This window comes from Mustela lutreola, chromosome 17 (genome assembly GCF_030435805.1).
Source record: "Mustela lutreola isolate mMusLut2 chromosome 17, mMusLut2.pri, whole genome shotgun sequence".
In the NCBI taxonomy this organism is placed as follows: Eukaryota; Metazoa; Chordata; class Mammalia; order Carnivora; family Mustelidae; genus Mustela; species Mustela lutreola.
Genome location: NC_081306.1, coordinates 27,176,325 through 27,193,229, shown reverse-complemented (window position 1 = coordinate 27,193,229; position 16,905 = coordinate 27,176,325). Strand labels below are relative to the sequence as shown.

Below are 16,905 nucleotides of genomic sequence, written 5' to 3'. Positions count from 1 at the left end.
TATGAATAATATCCATACTGTTTTCCATACAAATTTATATCCCTAGCACAGTGCATAAGTTCCCCATTTTCCCCAATATTTACCAAAATTTGTTAGTTTCAATTTTTGGGTAGTATATATTCTAATAGGTAGTAATATCTTGCTGTGTTTTTCAGAGGTAAACAACAACAACAACAACAACATAATGACTTTGTCCTGAGTTTTTTACATTGAGCACTTTTTAATGCTCCTGTTGGTCATTTATATAACTTTTTTGAAAAAAAAAAAGTCTATTGAGATCCTTTTGCTATTTTTTAATTATATATATTTTTTCTATTTGTATCTGTTGGTTATTAACCTCTTTTCAGATATAAGATTTGTAAGTATTTTCTTACATTCTGTGGATTGTGTTTTCATTCTCTCTCTCTTTTTTTTTTGGCAATGCAGAAACTTTAGTTTGATGTAGTACCATTTATTTATTTTTGCTTTTTTTTTGCTTGTGTTTTTGGTCTGGTATCCAGAAAACTATTGGCAAGACCAATGTCAAGGAGAATTTTTCCTATGTTTTCCTTTAGGAAATGTAGTTTCATGCATCACCTTTAAGTCTTTAATCTATTTCAAGTTAAGACTTATGAGTGATATAAGGTTCCAGTTTTACTGTTTATGTGACTATTCAGTTTTAAATATCATTTATTGAACAGACTATCTTTACCCATTACATATGTTGGCCCCTGTCAAATATTAGGTGACTATGAAAGGATTTATTTCTGGACTCTCAATTCTGTTCTACTTGTTTATGGGTCTTTTTTTATGCCAGTATACTTTATTGTTTTGAGCATGAGGGCTTTGTAGTATAGTTTCAAATCAAGAAGTGTAATTTCTCTTCTTCATTCTTTCTCAGAACTGCTTTGATTATTTGTCGTCTTTTATGGTCTCATATAAATTTTAGGATTCTTTACTTACTTCTGTTGGTATGTGATTTGGTGAGTGCTGTGAAGTGTGTAAACCTGGTGATTCACAGACCTGGGGATAAAAATATATGTATATAAAAAATATATGTTTATAAAAAATAAAAAATTTTAAAAAAATAAATAAATAAATAAAATCTTTAAAAAAAATTATATGGATTTTTTTTAAGATTTTTAATTTATTTATTTGACAGAGAGAGATGACAAGCAGGCAGAGAGGCAGGCAGAGAGAGAAGAGGAAGCAGGCTTCCTGCTGAGCAGAGAGTCTGATGCGGGGCTCGATCCCAGGACCCTGGGATCATGACCTGAGCCGAAAGCAGCGGCTTAACCCACTGAGCCACACAGGCGCCCCTAACATTGGATTTTTGATAGGAATTGGATTTACAGATGGTTTTCGGTAGTATGGACATTTTAACAATGTTAATTCTTGCCATTCATAAATATGAGCTATCTTTCCGTTTGTGTCTCCTTCAATTTCTTTATCAATGTCATAGTTTATGGAGTACAGATCTTTCATCTTCTTAGTTAAATCTATTCCTAAGTATTTTATTATTTTTGATGCTATTGTGAATTAGATTGTTTTCTTTATTTTTTCAGATAGTTCATCATTAGAGTGTTAAAATGCTCCTGTCTTGTGCTTACTTTGGCAGCACATATACTAAAATTGGAATGATGCAGAGAAGATTAGCGTGATCACTAAACAAGGATGACATGAAAAACTGGGAAGCATTCCATATTAAAAAGAAATGAAACAAAACAAAATTCTTGTCTGTTATATATTGATCTTGTATTTGGCAGCTTTACTAAATTTGTTTATTCAAAATTTTTTGTGAAGTTTTTAGGATTTTTTAACATGTAAGTTCATGTTATCCAAAAAAATAAAATTTTACTTCTTCCTTTTTTTTTTTGGAGTCTCTTATTTCCTTGTGTTCCTTGTTTCTCTGGCTAGGACATCCAGTAGTATGTCAAATGAGAGTAGTGAAAGTGGATACACTTGTCTTTTTTCTGATCGTTAAGGGGAAAACTTTCAAACTTTTTTGATTGAATATGAGATTAGCTCTGGGCTTGCAATATGTGTTTTCTCTTTAATGGATTTTTAAAATTATTTTTTAAATTTTTTTATAAACATATAATGTGTTTTTATCCCTAGGGGTACAGGTCTGTGAATCACCAGGTTCACACATTTCATAGCACTCACCATCACTCACCATAGCACTTGCCCTCCCCAATGTCCATACCCCCACCATCCTCTCCCAACACACCTCCCCCCAGCAACCCTCAGTCTGTCTTGTGAGATTCAGTCTTTTATGGTTTGTCTCCCTCCCAATCCCATCTTCTATTTTTCTTTTCGTACGCCCGAAACCGCCTATGTTGCATCTCTACTTCATCATATCAGGGAAATCATAGGATAGTTGTCTTTCTCAGATCGATTTATTTCGCCAAGCATAATACCCTCTAGTTCCATCCACGTCATCACAAATAGCAGGATTTCATTTCTTTTGATGGCTGCATAGTATTCCATTGTACATATATACCACATCTTATTTATTGATTCATCTGTTGAAGGACATTTAGGTTCTTTCCATAGTTTAACTATTGTGGACATTGCTGCTATAAACATTTGGGTGCATGTGCCCCTTCAGAATGCCACGTTTGTATCTTTAGGGTATATACTCAGTACTACAATCACTGGGTCATAGGGTAGTTCTATTTTCTGCTTTTTGAGGCACCTCCACGCTGTTTTCCAGAGTGGTTGCACCAGCTTGCATTCCCGCGTACAGTGTAGGAGGGTTGCCCTTTCTCCACATCCTCGCCAGCATCTGTCATTGACTGACTTGTTCATTTTAGCCATTCTGAAAGGTGTGAGGTGGTATCTCATTCTGGTTTTGATTTGTATTTCCCTGATGCCGAGTAATGTGGAGCATTTTTTCATGTGTCTGTTGGCCATTTAGATGTATTCTTTGCAGAAATGTCTGTTCATGTGCTCTGCCCATTTCTTCATTGGGTTATTTGTTCTTAGGGTGTTGAGTTTGATAAGCTCTTTATAAATTTTGGATACTGGCCCTTTATCTGGTATGTTATTTGCAAATATCTTCACCCAGATAACTTCTGACAGTCATCTTTTGGCTTTGTTAACTGTTTCCTTTGCTGGGCAAAAGCTTTTTGATCTGATGAAATCCCAATAGTTCATTCTTGCCCTTGCTTCCCTTGCCTTTGGTGATGTTCCTAGGAAGAAGTTGCTGCTGCTGAGGTCAAAGAGGTTGCTACCTGCTCTCTCCTCAAGGATTTTGATGGATTCTTTCTCACATTATACTTCTTCATCCATTTCCAGTCTATTTTCATGTATGGTGTAAGGAAATGATTCAATGTCATTTTTCTGCATGTGGCTGTTCAATTTTCCCGACTCTAAGGCCAGCGGCACCTTCTCTTCCCCGGGGGTGGCGTGCTGTACCTTCCCACACTTGCTCCTGGGTACCGCGGTGACACAAGTGTGCGACCACGCTTCTCTCTCAAGTAGAGGGGATGCTAGGGCAAAGAGAATTTCGCTCCATGCGGGTATCTTCCAACCTGCTGTGGAGACTAGAACAGGCAAGCAGCAGCATCCCCAAACCCAACTCTGATTTCCCAACAAAAGATGTACTTTCCCAGGGGAGATGCCCAGGCAAAGAGGCTATCGCTGTATGCGGGTTTCTCCCACCCAGAGACTGGGCTCGGGCAAGCAGCAGCAGCCCGCAGAACATTTCTCAGGGAATGCGGTGCTTTCGCAGAGGCTTTGGCTTGGAGCGTACAGCACTTCGCCGCTGCTTCCTCAACAAGGCTTCATTCGCATCAGGGAAGAAGAGCTGTGGGAGAGCTGGTGCCTCCTGGCCTTGCTTTCCGGGATCCATGTTCCCATCCTGGGTTCACCCTGTCAGGCCGAACTAAGCAGACAAAGCCAGAACCGTGCAGTAGCGTACGTAGCCTAGGATGGCACTCTATGCACACTACCATCTCGCGGTGTAGGCATCGCTTGGCCTTTTACTCAGGCGCTCAGGAGGACTCGCGGACTAGGCCAGCGCTTTCCCCACTGGAAAGGAAGGTGACAGGATCCCTGCACACTGCCCTGTGCACTGAACAGGGAGCTTTGCGGAACTTTCCCCTCTCCTTCCCCTTAAACCCCGTGCCTCCTCCAAGCTTCCACATCCTGGAGGAAGACGGCACCTGATGGCCAGTTCTTTCTGGGAGTTGTTTCTCGAGCTCAGGGTAGGCGCCTGGTGGCAAGCCCATGACTCCCCCACGGACAAGTGGCCAAAGAGCTGCTGTTTCCTTGAGCCCAAAGGCTTTCTGCCCAGACTCCTTCCTCAGAGTGGAGCCCTTTCCCCTGCCCTAATCTTCCCCTCGTGTCTCCTTAGCAGCCAGGCTTCCATCGCTCTGCAGTGACAGACTTGTCCTTTTCCTTAAGGCTCTTTCCACAGGCATCAACGCGCTTCTCTCTCAGGTAGAGGGGATGCCCAGGCCAAGAGGATTTCGCTCCATGCGGGTTTATGACACCGTGCTGTGGAGACTAGCTCCGGCAAGCAGCAGGCAGCATCCCACAGACCCGACTCTGATTTCCCAAAGAATGCTGTGCTTTCCCACAGGGTATGCCCCGGCAAAAGGCTTTTCCTCTATGCGGGTTTCTCCCATCGTTCTGCGAATACTAGGCTAAGGCAAGCAACAAAAGCAGCCCACAGAACCGACTCGGATTTACCAGTGTCTGCTATGCTTTCACAGAGGTTTTCAGGTTGGCGCAAACCGCACTTCGCTGCTGCTTCCTCAGCAAGGCTTTGTCGTTGGCTCTGTCGAGACAGGGTAGAAGTGCCGCGGGAAAGCTCGTGCCTTTTGGGCCTTGCTTTCCCGAGCTCTAAGTTCGCGCCCGGGGTTCACCTTGCTAAGCCGAACTAAGCAGACACAGTCACAACCCTGCAGCAGCGTGCGTGGCCTAGCATGGCACTCTAGGCCTATTACCATCTCCTGGTGTATGTAAGGCTTTGCCTTTTGCTCAGGCGCTCAGGCAGACTCGGTGTCTAGGCCAGTGCCTTCACCACAGGAGAGAGGAGCCGTCAGGATATGTGCACACGGCCCGTGGACTGGGTTTGGGAACTGTGGGGGACTGTATCCACTCCTTCCCCGGCACACCCCTTGACACCCACAACGCTGCCACATCTTGGTGGAAGACGGCATCTTACTGCCCGTTTCTCCATGGGATTGTTTCTGCGAGTTCCGGGTATGGCACCTGGGGTCAAGCCCGTCTGCCCTTGGGACAGGTGGCCAAGGAGATGTTGTCCCCTTGGGACCAGAGGCACAGGACAGGCCTGCCTTCTGCACTGACTCCTTCATCAGAGTGGAGCATGCGTACCTGTCCTAGTCGTCCCCTCATGTCTCCTTAGCAGCCAGGCTTCAATCACTCCGCAAAGGGAGCGGGTGACACTTGTCTTAGCACGTGGAGGAGGCACGGGGTTTAAGGGGAAGGAGTAGGGACAGTCCCCCAAAGCTCCATAATCTGTGCACGGGCCGTGTGCAGGTATCCTGTCGCCTCCTCTCTCCTGTGGGGAAGGCACTGGCCTAGCCGAGTCTGCCGGAGTGCCACAGCAAAAAGCAAAGCTTAACCTAACCCAGGAGATGGTAATAGGCATAGAGTGCCATGCTAGGCCAAGCTCGCTGCTGCAGGGTTGTGACTTTGCTTAGTTCAGCATAGCAAGGTGAATCCCGGGCGTAAACTTGGAGCCCGGAAATCAAATCCCAAGTGGCACCAGCACTTCCTCAGCTCTTCTTTCCTGCCGCGCAGAGTAAACACCCAATGCCTTTCTGAGGAAGCAGCAACGAAGTTCGGATCGTGCCAAGCCGAAAACCTCTTCGAAAGCATAGCAGTCGCTGGGAAATCAGTCGGTTCTGAGGGCTGCTGTTGCTGCTTGCCTTAGCCTAGTATTCGCAGCAGGATCGGAGAAACCCGCAAAGAGCGAAAGCCTCTTTGCCCTGGCATCCCCTCTGGGAAAGCACAGCATTCTTTGGGAACTCAGAGTCCAGTCGGAGCGCTGCTACTGTTTCCCTGGGCTGGTCTGGCCAGACTGAGATTCCGCCTAAGCGCCAGAGTAAAAGCCCAAGCGATGCCTACACTGGGAATGGTAGTGTGCATAGAGTGCCATCCTAGGCTATGCACGCTACTGCAGGGTTGTGGCTGTGTCTGCTTAGTTCTGCCTGGCAGGGTGAACCCAGGATGTGAACATGGAGCCCGGGAAAGCAAGGCCCAAGAGGCACCAGCTCTCCCGCAGCTCTTCTTCCCTGACGCGACGGAAGCCTTGCTGAGGAAGCAGCAGCGAAGTGCTGTTCGCTCCAAGCCAAAGCCTCTGCGAAAGCCCAGCATTCGCTGAGAAATGTTCTGCGGGCAGCTGGTGGTTGCCTGAGCCCAGTCTCGCGGTGCGAGAAACCCGCATACAGCGAAAGCCTCTTTGCCTGGGCATCACCCCTGGGAAAGCACAGCGTTCCTTGGGAAATCAGAGTTGGGTTTGGGGATGCTACTGCTGCTTGCCTGAGCTAGTCTCTGCAGCTCGGTGGAAGATACCCGCATGGAGCGAAATACCATTTGCCCTAGCATCCCCTCTGCCTGAGAGAGAAGCCAAGGGTGGGGAAGGCACAGCATGCCGCCCCCGGAGAAGGCAAGGAGCCGTTGGCCTTGGGGTCGGGAAACGCTCGGGAAGCAGGATAGCCTGCCGTGGCACAAACAGCAGGCCGGTGGCAAGACAAGTGTCACCCGCTCCCTGTGCGGAGAGATGGAAGCCTGGATGCTAAGGAAACGTGAGGGGACCTCTAGGGCAGAGGCGCGTGCTCCACTCTGAGGAAGGAGTCTGGGCAGAAGGTAGGCCTGTCCTGTGCCTCTGGTCCCAAAGGGACAGCATCTCCTTGGCCACCTGTCCCAAGGGCAGACTTGGGCTTGCCACCGGGTGCCATACTCGGAACTCCCAGAAACAACCCCACGGAGAAACGGGCAGTCAGATGCCGTCTTCCACCAAGATGTGGCAGCGATGTGGGTGGCAGGGGGTGTGCCGGTGAAAGAGTGAAGACAGTCCCCCACAGTACCCCATGCCAGTGCACGGGCCGTGTGCAAGGATCCTGTGGCCTCCCCTCTCCTGTGGTGAAGGCACTGGCCTAGATCCCGAGTTTGCCTGAGCGCCAGAGCAAAAGGCAAAGCCTTACCTACCCCAGGAGATGGTAATAGGCATAGAGTGCCATGCTAGGACACGCACGCTGCTGCAGATTTGTGACTGCGTCTGCTTACTTCGGCATAGCAAGGTGAACCCCGAGAGTGAATTTGGACCCCGGGAAAGCAAGTCCAAGAGGCCCCAGCTCTCCCGCGGCTCTTCTTCCCTACCACGACAGAGCGAACACCCAAAGCTTTGCTGATGAAAGAGCAGCAAAGTGCGGTTTGCGCCAAGCTGAAAACCTCTGCGCAAGCATAGCAACGCTGGGAAATCAGAGTCGGTTCTGAGGGCTGCTGTTGCTGCTTGCCTTAGACTAATATTCGCAGCACGATGTGAGAAACCCGCATAGAGCGAAAGCCTCTTTGCCCAGGCCTCCTCTCTGGGAAAGCACAGCAATCTTCGGGAAATCAGAGTCCGGTCTGAGGGATGCTCCTGTTGCCTGAGCTGGTCTCCTCAGCACGGTGCCATTAACCCGCATGGAGCGAAATCCTCTATGCCTGGGCATCCCCTCTGCCTGAGAGAGAAGCGCGGGTGCACCAGTGGAAAGAGCCTTAAGGAAAGGGACACGTTTTTCAGTGTGGTCCCCAGGAGCATGTCTGTGGAAGGTGCAGCACGCTGTCCGGGGAGAACAGGAGCCATTAACCCTCTGGTCTGGAAACGGTTGCAAAGCAGGAGAGCCGGCAATACAATTATCACCCGCTCCCAGTGCAGAGAGACAGAAGCCAGGCTGCTAAGGAGACAGAAGGGGATGAGTAGGGCAGGGCGCGTGCTCCACTCTTAGGAAGGAGTCTGGGCAGAAAGCATGCCTGTCCTGAACCTCTGGGCCTAAGAAGACAGCAGCTCCATCCGACCTGTCCCCGGGACACACATGCGCTTGCCACCAGGAACCTACGCTGAACTCACAGAAACAGCTCCCTGAAAGAACAGGGAGTCAGATGCCGTCTTCCTCTAGGATGTGGAAGCTTGGAGGAGGCACGGGGTTTAAGGGGAAGGACTGGGGACAGTCCCCAAAAGCTGAACAATCTGTGCACGGGCCGTGTGCAGGGATCCTGTCGCCTCCTTTCTCCTGTGGGGATGGCACTGGCCTAGCCGAGTCTGCCTGAGAGCCAGAGCAAAAAGCAAAGCCTAACCTACCCCAGGAGATTGTAATAGGCATAGAGTGCCATGCTAGGCCAAGCTCGCTGCTGCAGGGTTGTGACTTTGTCTGCTTATTTCAGCATAGCAAGGTGAATCCCGGGCGTAAACTCGTAGCCAGGGAAATCAAATGCCAAGAGGCACCACCTCTCCCGCGGCACTTCTTCCCTGCCCCGCAGAGTGAACACCCAATGCCTTTCTGAGGAAGCAGCAGCGACGTGCGTTTCCTGCCAAGCTGAAAACCTCTGCGAACGCATAGCAGTCGCTGGGAAATCAGAGTCGGTTCTGTGGGCTGCTGTTGCTGCTTGCCTTAGCCTAATATTCACAGCTCGAAGGGTGAAACCCGTATAGAGCGAAAGCCTCTTTGCCTTGGCATCCCCTCTGGGAAAGCACAGCAATCTTTGGGAAATCAGAGTCCGGTCTGAGGGATGCTCCTGTTGCCTGAGCTGGTCTCCTCAGCACGGTGTCATAAACCCGCATGGAGCGAAATCCTCTATGCCTGGGCATCCCCTCTGCCTGAGAGAGAAGCGCGGTTGCGCCTGTGGAAAGAGCCTTAAGGAAAGGGACACGTTTTTCAGTGCGGTCCGCAGGAGCATGTCTGTGGAAAGTGCAGCACGCTGCCATGGGAGAAGAGCAGGAGCCATTGGCATTCTGGTCTTGAAAAGGTTGCGGAGCAGGAGAACCGGCCCTGGCAGGCACAGCGGCCGGTGACAATACAACTGTCACCCGCTCCAAATGCAGAGTGAAAGAAGCTTGGCCGCTAAGGAGACAGGAGGGGAAGAGTAGGGCAGGGCGCGTGCTCCACTCTTAGGAAGGCGTCTGGGCAGAAAGCATGCCTTTCCTGAACCTCTTGGTCTAAGGAAACAGCAGCTCCATGGCCACCTGTCCCTGGGGCAGACTGCGCTAGCCACCAGGCGCCTACGCTAAACTCGCAGAAACAGCTCACTGAAAGAACGAGGAGTCAGATGCCATCTTCCTCTAGGATGTGGAAGCTTGGAGGAGGCACGGGGTTTAAGGGGAAGGAGTGGGGACAGTCCCGAAAAGCTCCATAATCAGTGCACGGGCCGTGTGCAGGGATCCTGTCGACTCCTCTCTCCTGTGGTGAAGGCACTGGCCTAGCCGAGTCTGCCTTAGAGCCAGAGCAAAAAGCAAAGCCTAACCTACCCCAGGAGATGGTAATAGGCATAGATGCCATGCTAGGTCAAGCACGCTGCTGCAGGGTTGTGACTTTGTCTGCTTATTTCAGCATAGCAAGGTGAATCCCGGGCGTAAACTCGGAGCCCTGGAAATCAAATGCCAAGAGGCACCACCTCTCCCGCGGCAGTTCTTCCCTGCCCCGCAGAGTGAACACCCAATGCCTTTTCGAGGAAGCAGCAGCGAAGTGCGGTTCGTGCCAAGCTGAAAACCTCTGCGAACACATAGCAGTCGCTGGGAAATCATAGTCGGTTCTGTTGGCTGCTGTTGCTGCTTGCCTTAGCCTAATATTCGCAGCACGAAGGGTGAAACCAGTATAGAGCGAAAGCCTCTTTGCCTTGTCATCCCCTCTGGGAAAGCACAGCAATCTTTGGGAAATCAGAGTCCTGTCTGAGGGATGCTCCTGTTGCCTGAGCTGGTCTCCTCAGCACGGTGTCAAAAACCCGCATGGAGCGAAATCTTCTATGCCTGGGCATCCCCTCTGCCTGAGAGAGAAGCGCGGGTGCACCTGTGGAAAGAGCCTTAAGGAAAGGGACATGTTTTTCAGTGCGGTCCCCAGGAGAATGTCTGTGGAAGGTGCAGCACGCTGTCCGGGGAGAACAGGAGCCATTAACCATCTGATCTGGAAACGGTTGCAAAGCAGGAGAGCCGGCAATACAATTATCACCCGCTCCCTGTGCAGACAGACAGAAGCCTGGTTGCAAAGTAGACAGGAGGGGATGAGTAGGGCAGGGTGCATGCTAACAATTAGGAAGGGGTCTGGGCAGAAAGCATGCCTGTCCTGAACCTCTGGGCCCAAGGAGACAGCAGCTCCTTGGCCACCTGTCCCTGGGGCAGACATGCGCTAGCCACCAGGCGCCTATGCTGAACTCGCAGAAACAGCTCCCTGAAATAATGGGGAGTTAAATGCCGTCTTCCTTCAAGATGTGGAAGCTTGGAGGAGGCATGCGGTTTAAGGGTAAGGAGTGGGGACAGTCCCCCAAAGCTCCCTATTCAGTGCACGGGCGGTGTGCATGAATCCTGTCACCTCTCGTTTCCTGTGGGGAAAGCACTGGCCTAGTCCGAGAATCCGCCTGAGCGCCAGAGTAAAAGGCCAAGCGATGCCTACACTGGGAGATGGTAGTGTGCATAGAGTGCCATCCTAGGCTATGCAGGCTACTGCAGGACTGTGGCTGTATCTGCTTAGTTCGGCCTGGCAGGGTGAACCCAGGACACGAACATGGAGCCCTGGAAAGCAAGGCCCAAGGGGCACCAACTCTCCCATAGCTCTTCTTCCCTGTCGCGACTGAAGCCTTGATGAGGAAGCAGCAGCGAAGTGCTGTTCGCTCCAAGCCAAAGCCTCTGCGAAAGCACATCATTCGCTGAGAAATGTTCTGTGGGCTGCTGCTGCCTGCTTGAGCCCAGTCTCGCGGTGGGAGAAACCCACATACAGCGAAAGCCTCTTTGCCTGGGCATCGCCTCTGCCTGAGAGAGAAGCGCGGTTGTGCCTGTGGAAAGAGCCTTAAGGAAAGGGAAACGTTTTACACTGGGGTCCCAGGAGCATTTCTGTGCAAGGTGCTGCACGCTGCCCGGGGAGAAGAGCAGGAGCCGTTGGCATTCTGGTCTGGAAAGGGTTGCGAAGCAGGAGAACGGGCCCTGGCAGGCACAGCGGCCTGTGGCAATACAACTGTCACCCGCTCCAAATGCAGAGTGAACGAAGCCTGGCTGCTAAGGAGACAGGAGGGCATGAGTAGGGCAGGGCGCGTGCTCCACTCTTAGGAAGGAGTCTGGGCAGAAAGCATGCCTTTCCTGAACCTCTTGGCCTAAGGAGACAGCAGCTTCATGGCCACCTGTCCACGGGGTAGACTGCGCTAGCCACCAGGCGCCTACGTTAAACTCGCAGAAACAGCTCCTTGAAAGAACGTGGAGTCAGATGCTGTCTTCCTCTAGGATGTGGAAGCTTGTAGGAGGCACGGGGTTTAAGGGGAAGGAGTGGAGACAGTCCCCAAAAGTTCCATAATCTGTGCACGGGCCGTGTGCAGGGATCCTGTCGCCTCCTCTCTCCTGTGGTGAAGGCACTGACCTAGCCGAGTCTGCCTTAGAGCCAGAGCAAAAAGCAAAACCTAACCTACCCCAGGAGATGGTAATAGGCATAGAGTGCCATGCTAGGTCAAGCTCGCTGCTGCAGGGTTGTTACTTTGTCTACTTATTTCAGCATAGCAAGGTGAATCCCGGGCGTAAACTCGGAGCCCGGGAAATCAAATCCCAAGAGGCACAACCTCTCCCGCGGCAATTCTTCCCTGCCCCGCAGAGTGAACACCCAATGACTTTCTGAGGAAGCAGCAGCGAAGTGCGGTTTGTGCCAAGCTGAAAACCTTTGAGAACGCATAGCAGTCGCTGGGAAATCAGAGTCGATTCTGTGGGCTGCTGTTGCTGCTTGCCTTAGCCTAATATTCGCAGCACGAAGGATGAAACCCGTATAGAGTGATAGCCTCTTTGCCTTGGCATCACCTCTGGGAAAGCACAGCAATCTTTGGGAAATCAGAGTCCGATCTGAGGGATGCTCCTGTTGCCTGAGCTGGTCTCCTCAGCACGGTGCCATTATCCCCCATGGAGCGAATCCTCTATGCCTGGGCATCCCCTCTGCCTGAGAGAGAAGCGCGGTTGCGCCTGTGTAAAGAGCCTTAAGGAAAGGGACACGTTTTTTAGTGCGGTCCCCAGGAGCATGTCTGTGGAAGGTGCAGCACGCTGTCCGAGGAGAACAGGAGCCATTAACCCTCTGGTCTGGAAACGGTTGCGAAGCAGGAGAGCCGGCAATACAATTATCACCCGCTCCCTGTGCAGACAGACAGAAGCCTGGTTGCTAAGGAGACAGGAGGGGATGAGTAGGGCAGGGTGCATGCTTACTCTTAGGAAGGGGTCTGGGCAGAAAGCATGCCTGTCCTGAACCTCTGGGCCCAAGGAGACAGCAGCTCCTTGGCCACCTGTCCCTGGGGCAGACATGCGCTAGCCACCAGGCGCCTATGCTGAACTCGCAGAAACAGCTCCCTGAAATAATGGGGAGTTAGATGCCGTCCTCCTTTCCTTAAGGATGTGGAAGCTTGGAGGAGGCATGCGGTTTAAGGGTAAGGAGTGGGGAAGGTCCCCCAAAGCTCCCTATTCAGTGCACGGGCGGTGTGCATGGATCCTGTCACCTCTCGTTTCCTGTGGGGAAAGCACTGGCCTAGTCCGAGAATCCGCCTGAGCGCCAGAGTAAAAGGCCAAGCGATGCCTACACTGGGAGATGGTAGTGTGCATAGAGTGCCATCCTAGGCTATGCAGGCTACTGCAGGGCTGTGGCTGTATCTGCTTAGTTCGGCCTGGCAGGGTGAACCCAGGACACCAACATGAAGCCCTGGAAAGCAAGGCCCAAGGGGCACCAGCTCTCCCGTAGCTCTTCTACCCTGACGCGACTGAAGCCTTGATGAGGAAGCAGCAGCGAAGTGCTGTTCGCTCCAAGCCAAAGCCTCTGCGAAAGCACATCATTCGCTGAGAAATGTTCTGTGGGCTGCTGCTGCTTGCTTGAGCCCAGTCTCGCGGTGGGAGAAACCCACATACAGCGAAAGCCTCTCTGCCTGGGCATCCCCTCTGCCAGAGAGAGAAGCGCGGTTGTGCCTGTGGAAAGAGCTTTAAGGAAAGGGACACGTTTTTCAGTGCGGTCTCCAGGAGTATGTCTGTGGAAGGTGCAGCATGCTGCCCAGGGAGAAGAGCAGGAGCCGTTGGCATTCTGGTCTGGAAAAGGTTGCGGAGCAGGAGATCCGGCCCTGGCAGGCACAGCGGCCGGTGGCAATACAATGTCACCAGCTCGAAATGCAGAGTGAAAGAAGCCTGGCTACTAAGGAGACAGGAGGGCATGAGTAGGGCAGGGTGCGTGCTCCACTCTTAGGAAGGAGTCTGGGCAGAAAGCATGCCTTTCCTGAACCTCTTTGCCTAAGGAGACAGCAGCTCCATGGCCTCCTGTCCCTGGGGCAGACTGCGCTAGTCACCAGGCGCCTACGCTGAACTCGCAGAAACAGCTCCCTGAAAGAACGTGGAGTCAGATGCTCTCTTCCTCTAGGATGTGGAAGCTTGGAGGAGGCACGGGGTTTATGGGGAAGGAGTGGGGACAATCCCCAAAAGCTCCATAATGAGTGCATGGGCCATGTGCAGCGATCCTGTCGCCTCCTCTCTCCTGTGGTGAAGGCACTGGCCTAGCCGAGTCTGCCTTAGAGCCGGAACAAAAAGCAAAGCCTAACCTACCCCTGGAGATGGTAATAGGCATAGAGTGCCATGCTAGGCCAAGCTCGCTGCTGCAGTGTTGTGACTTTGTCTGCTTATTTCAGCATAGCAAGGTGAATCCCGGGCGTAAACTCGGAGCCAGGGAAATCAAATGCCAAGAGGCACCACCTCTCCCGCGGCAGTTCTTCCCTGCCCCGCAGAGTGAACACCCAATGACTTTCTGAGGAAGCAGCAGCGAAGTGCGGTTTGTGCCAAGCTGAAAACCTTTGAGAACGCATAGCAGTCGCTGGGAAATCAGAGTCGGTTCTGTGGGCTGCTGTTGCTGCTTGCCTTAGCCTACTATTCGCAGCACGAAGGGTGAAACCCGAATAGAGCGAAAGCCTCTTTGCCTTGGCATCCCCTCTTGGAAAGCACAGCAATCTTTGTGAAATTAGAGTCAGGTCTGAGGGATGCTCCTGTTGCCTGAGCTGGTTTCCTCAGCACGGTGTAATAAACCCGCATGGAGCGAAATCCTCTATGCCTGGGCATCCCCTCTGCCTGAGAGAAAAGCGCGGTGTGCCTGTGGAAAGAGCCTTAAGGAAGGGGACATGTTTTTCAGTGCGGTCCCCAGGAGCATGTCTGTGGAAGGTGCAGCACGCTGTCCGGGGAGAACAAGAGCCATTAACCTTCTGGTCTGGAAACGGTTGCGAAGCAGGAGAGCCTGCAATACAATTATCACCCGCTCCCATTGCAGAGAGACAGAAGCCAGGCTGCTAAGGAGACAGGAGGGGAAGAGTAGGGCAGGGCGCGTGCTCCACTCTTAGGAAGGAGTCTGGGCAGAAAGCATGCCTGTCCTGAACCTCTGGGCCTAAGAAGACAGCAGCTCCATCCCTCCTGTCCCCGGGACAGACATGCGCTAGCCACCAGGAACCTACGCTGAATTCACAGAAACAGCTCCCTGAAAGAACAGGGAGTCAGATGCCATCTTCCTCTAGGATGTGGAAGCTTGGAGGAGGAACGGGGTTTAAGGGGAAGGAGTGGGGACAGTCCCCAAAAGCTCCATAATCAGTGCACGGGCCTAGTGCAGGGATCCTGTCGCCTCCTTTCTCCTGTGGGGATGGCACTGGCCTAGCCGAGTCTGCCTGAGAGCCAGAGCAAAAAGCAAAGCCTAACCTAACCCAGGAGATGGTAATAGGCATAGATGCCATGCTAGGTCAAGCACGCTGCTGCAGGGTTGTGACTTTGTCTGCTTATTTCAGCATAGCAAGGTGAATCCCGGGCGTAAACTCGTAGCCAGGGAAATCAAATGCCAAGAGGCACCACCTCTCCCGCGGCACTTCTTCCCTGCCCCGCAGAGTGAACACCCAATGCCTTTCTGAGGAAGCAGCAGCGACGTGCGTTTCCTGCCAACCTGAAAACCTCTGCGAACGCATAGCAGTCGCTGGGAAATCAGAGTCGGTTCTGTGGGCTGCTGTTGTAGCTTGCCTTAGCCTAATATTCACAGCTCGAAAGGTGAAACCCGTATAGAGCGAAAGCCTCTTTGCCTTGGCATCCCCTCTGGGAAAGCACAGCAATCTTTGGGAAATCAGAGTCCGGTCTGAGGGATGCTCCTGTTGCCTGAGCTGGTCTCCTCAGCACGGTGTCATAAACCCGCATGGAGCGAAATCCTCTATGCCTGGGCATCCCCTCTGCCTGAGAGAGAAGCGCGATTGCGCCTGTGGAAAGAGCCTTAAGGAAAGGGACACGTTTTTTAGTGCGGTCCCCAGGAGCATGTCTGTGGAAGGTGCAGCACGCTGTCCGGGGAGAACAGGAGCCATTAACCCTCTGGTCTGGAAACGGTTGCGAAGCAGGAGAGCCGGCAATACAATTATCACCCGCTCCCTGTGCAGACAGACAGAAGCCTGGTTGCAAAGTAGACAGGAGGGGATGAGTAGGGCAGGGTGCATGCTAACTCTTAGGAAGGGGTCTGGGCAGAAAGCATGCCTGTCCTGAACCTCTGGGCCCAAGGAGAGAGCAGCTCCTTGGCCACCTGTCCCTGGGGCAGACATACGCTAGCTACCAGGCGCCTATGCTGAACTCGCAGAAACAACTCCCTGAAATAATGGGGAGTTAGATGCCGTCTTCCTTTCCTTCAGGATGTGGAAGCTTGGAGGAGGCATGCGGTTTAAGGGTAAGGATTGGGGAAGGTCCCCCAAAGCTCCCTATTCAGTGCACGGGCGGTGTGCATGGATCCTGTCACCTCTCGTTTCCTGTGGGGAAAGCACTGGCCTAGTCCGAGAATCCGCCTGAGCGCCAGAGTAAAAGGCCAAGCGATGCCTACACTGGGAGATGGTAGTGTGCATAGAGTGCCATCCTAGGCAATGCAGGCTACTGCAGGGCTGTGGCTGTATCTGCTTAGTTCGGCCTGGCAGGGTGAACCCAGGACACGAACATGAAGCCCTGGAAAGCAAGGCCCAAGGGGCACAGGCTCTCCCGTAGCTCTTCTTCCCTGACGCGACTGTAGCCTTGATGAGGAAGCAGCAGCGAAGTGCTGTTCGCTCCAAGCCAAAGCCTCTGCGAAAGCACATCATTCGCTGAGAAATGTTCTGTGGGCTGCTGCTGCTTGCTTGAGCCCAGTCTCGCGGTGGGAGAAACCCACATACAGCCAAAGCCTCTTAACCTGGGCATCCCCTCTGCCAGAGAGAGAAGCGCGGTTGTGCCTGTGGAAAGAGCTTTAAGGAAAGGGACACGTTTTTCAGTGCGGTCTCCAGGAGTATGTCTGTGGAAGGTGCAGCATGCTGCCCAGGGAGAAGAGCAGGAGCCGTTGGCATTCTGGTCTGGAAAAGGTTGCGGAGCAGGAGATCCGGCCCTGGCAGGCACAGCGGCCGGTGGCAATACAATGTCACCAGCTCGAAATGCAGAGTGAAAGAAGCCTGGCTACTAAGGAGACAGGAGGGCATGAGTAGGGCAGGGTGCGTGCTCCACTCTTAGGAAGGAGTCTGGGCAGAAAGCATGCCTTTCCTGAACCTCTTTGCCTAAGGAGACAGCAGCTCCATGGCCTCCTGTCCCTGGGGCAGACTGCGCTAGTCACCAGGCGCCTACGCTGAACTCGCAGAAACAGCTCCCTGAAAGAACGTGGAGTCAGATGCTCTCTTCCTCTAGGATGTGGAAGCTTGGAGGAGGCACGGGGTTTATGGGGAAGGAGTGGGGACAATCCC

General features: G+C 52.1%; 1 non-coding gene across 1 annotated transcript; it reads left to right on the top strand.

The window, feature by feature from the left end:
- The first annotated feature begins 1,581 nt into the window (after window positions 1–1,581).
- LOC131820276 (U6 spliceosomal RNA) lies at window positions 1,582–1,688 on the top strand. The gene has a single exon (XR_009349570.1). It is a non-coding gene; the product is annotated as a U6 spliceosomal RNA (small nuclear RNA).
- Window positions 1,689–16,905: the final 15,217 nt, after the last annotated feature.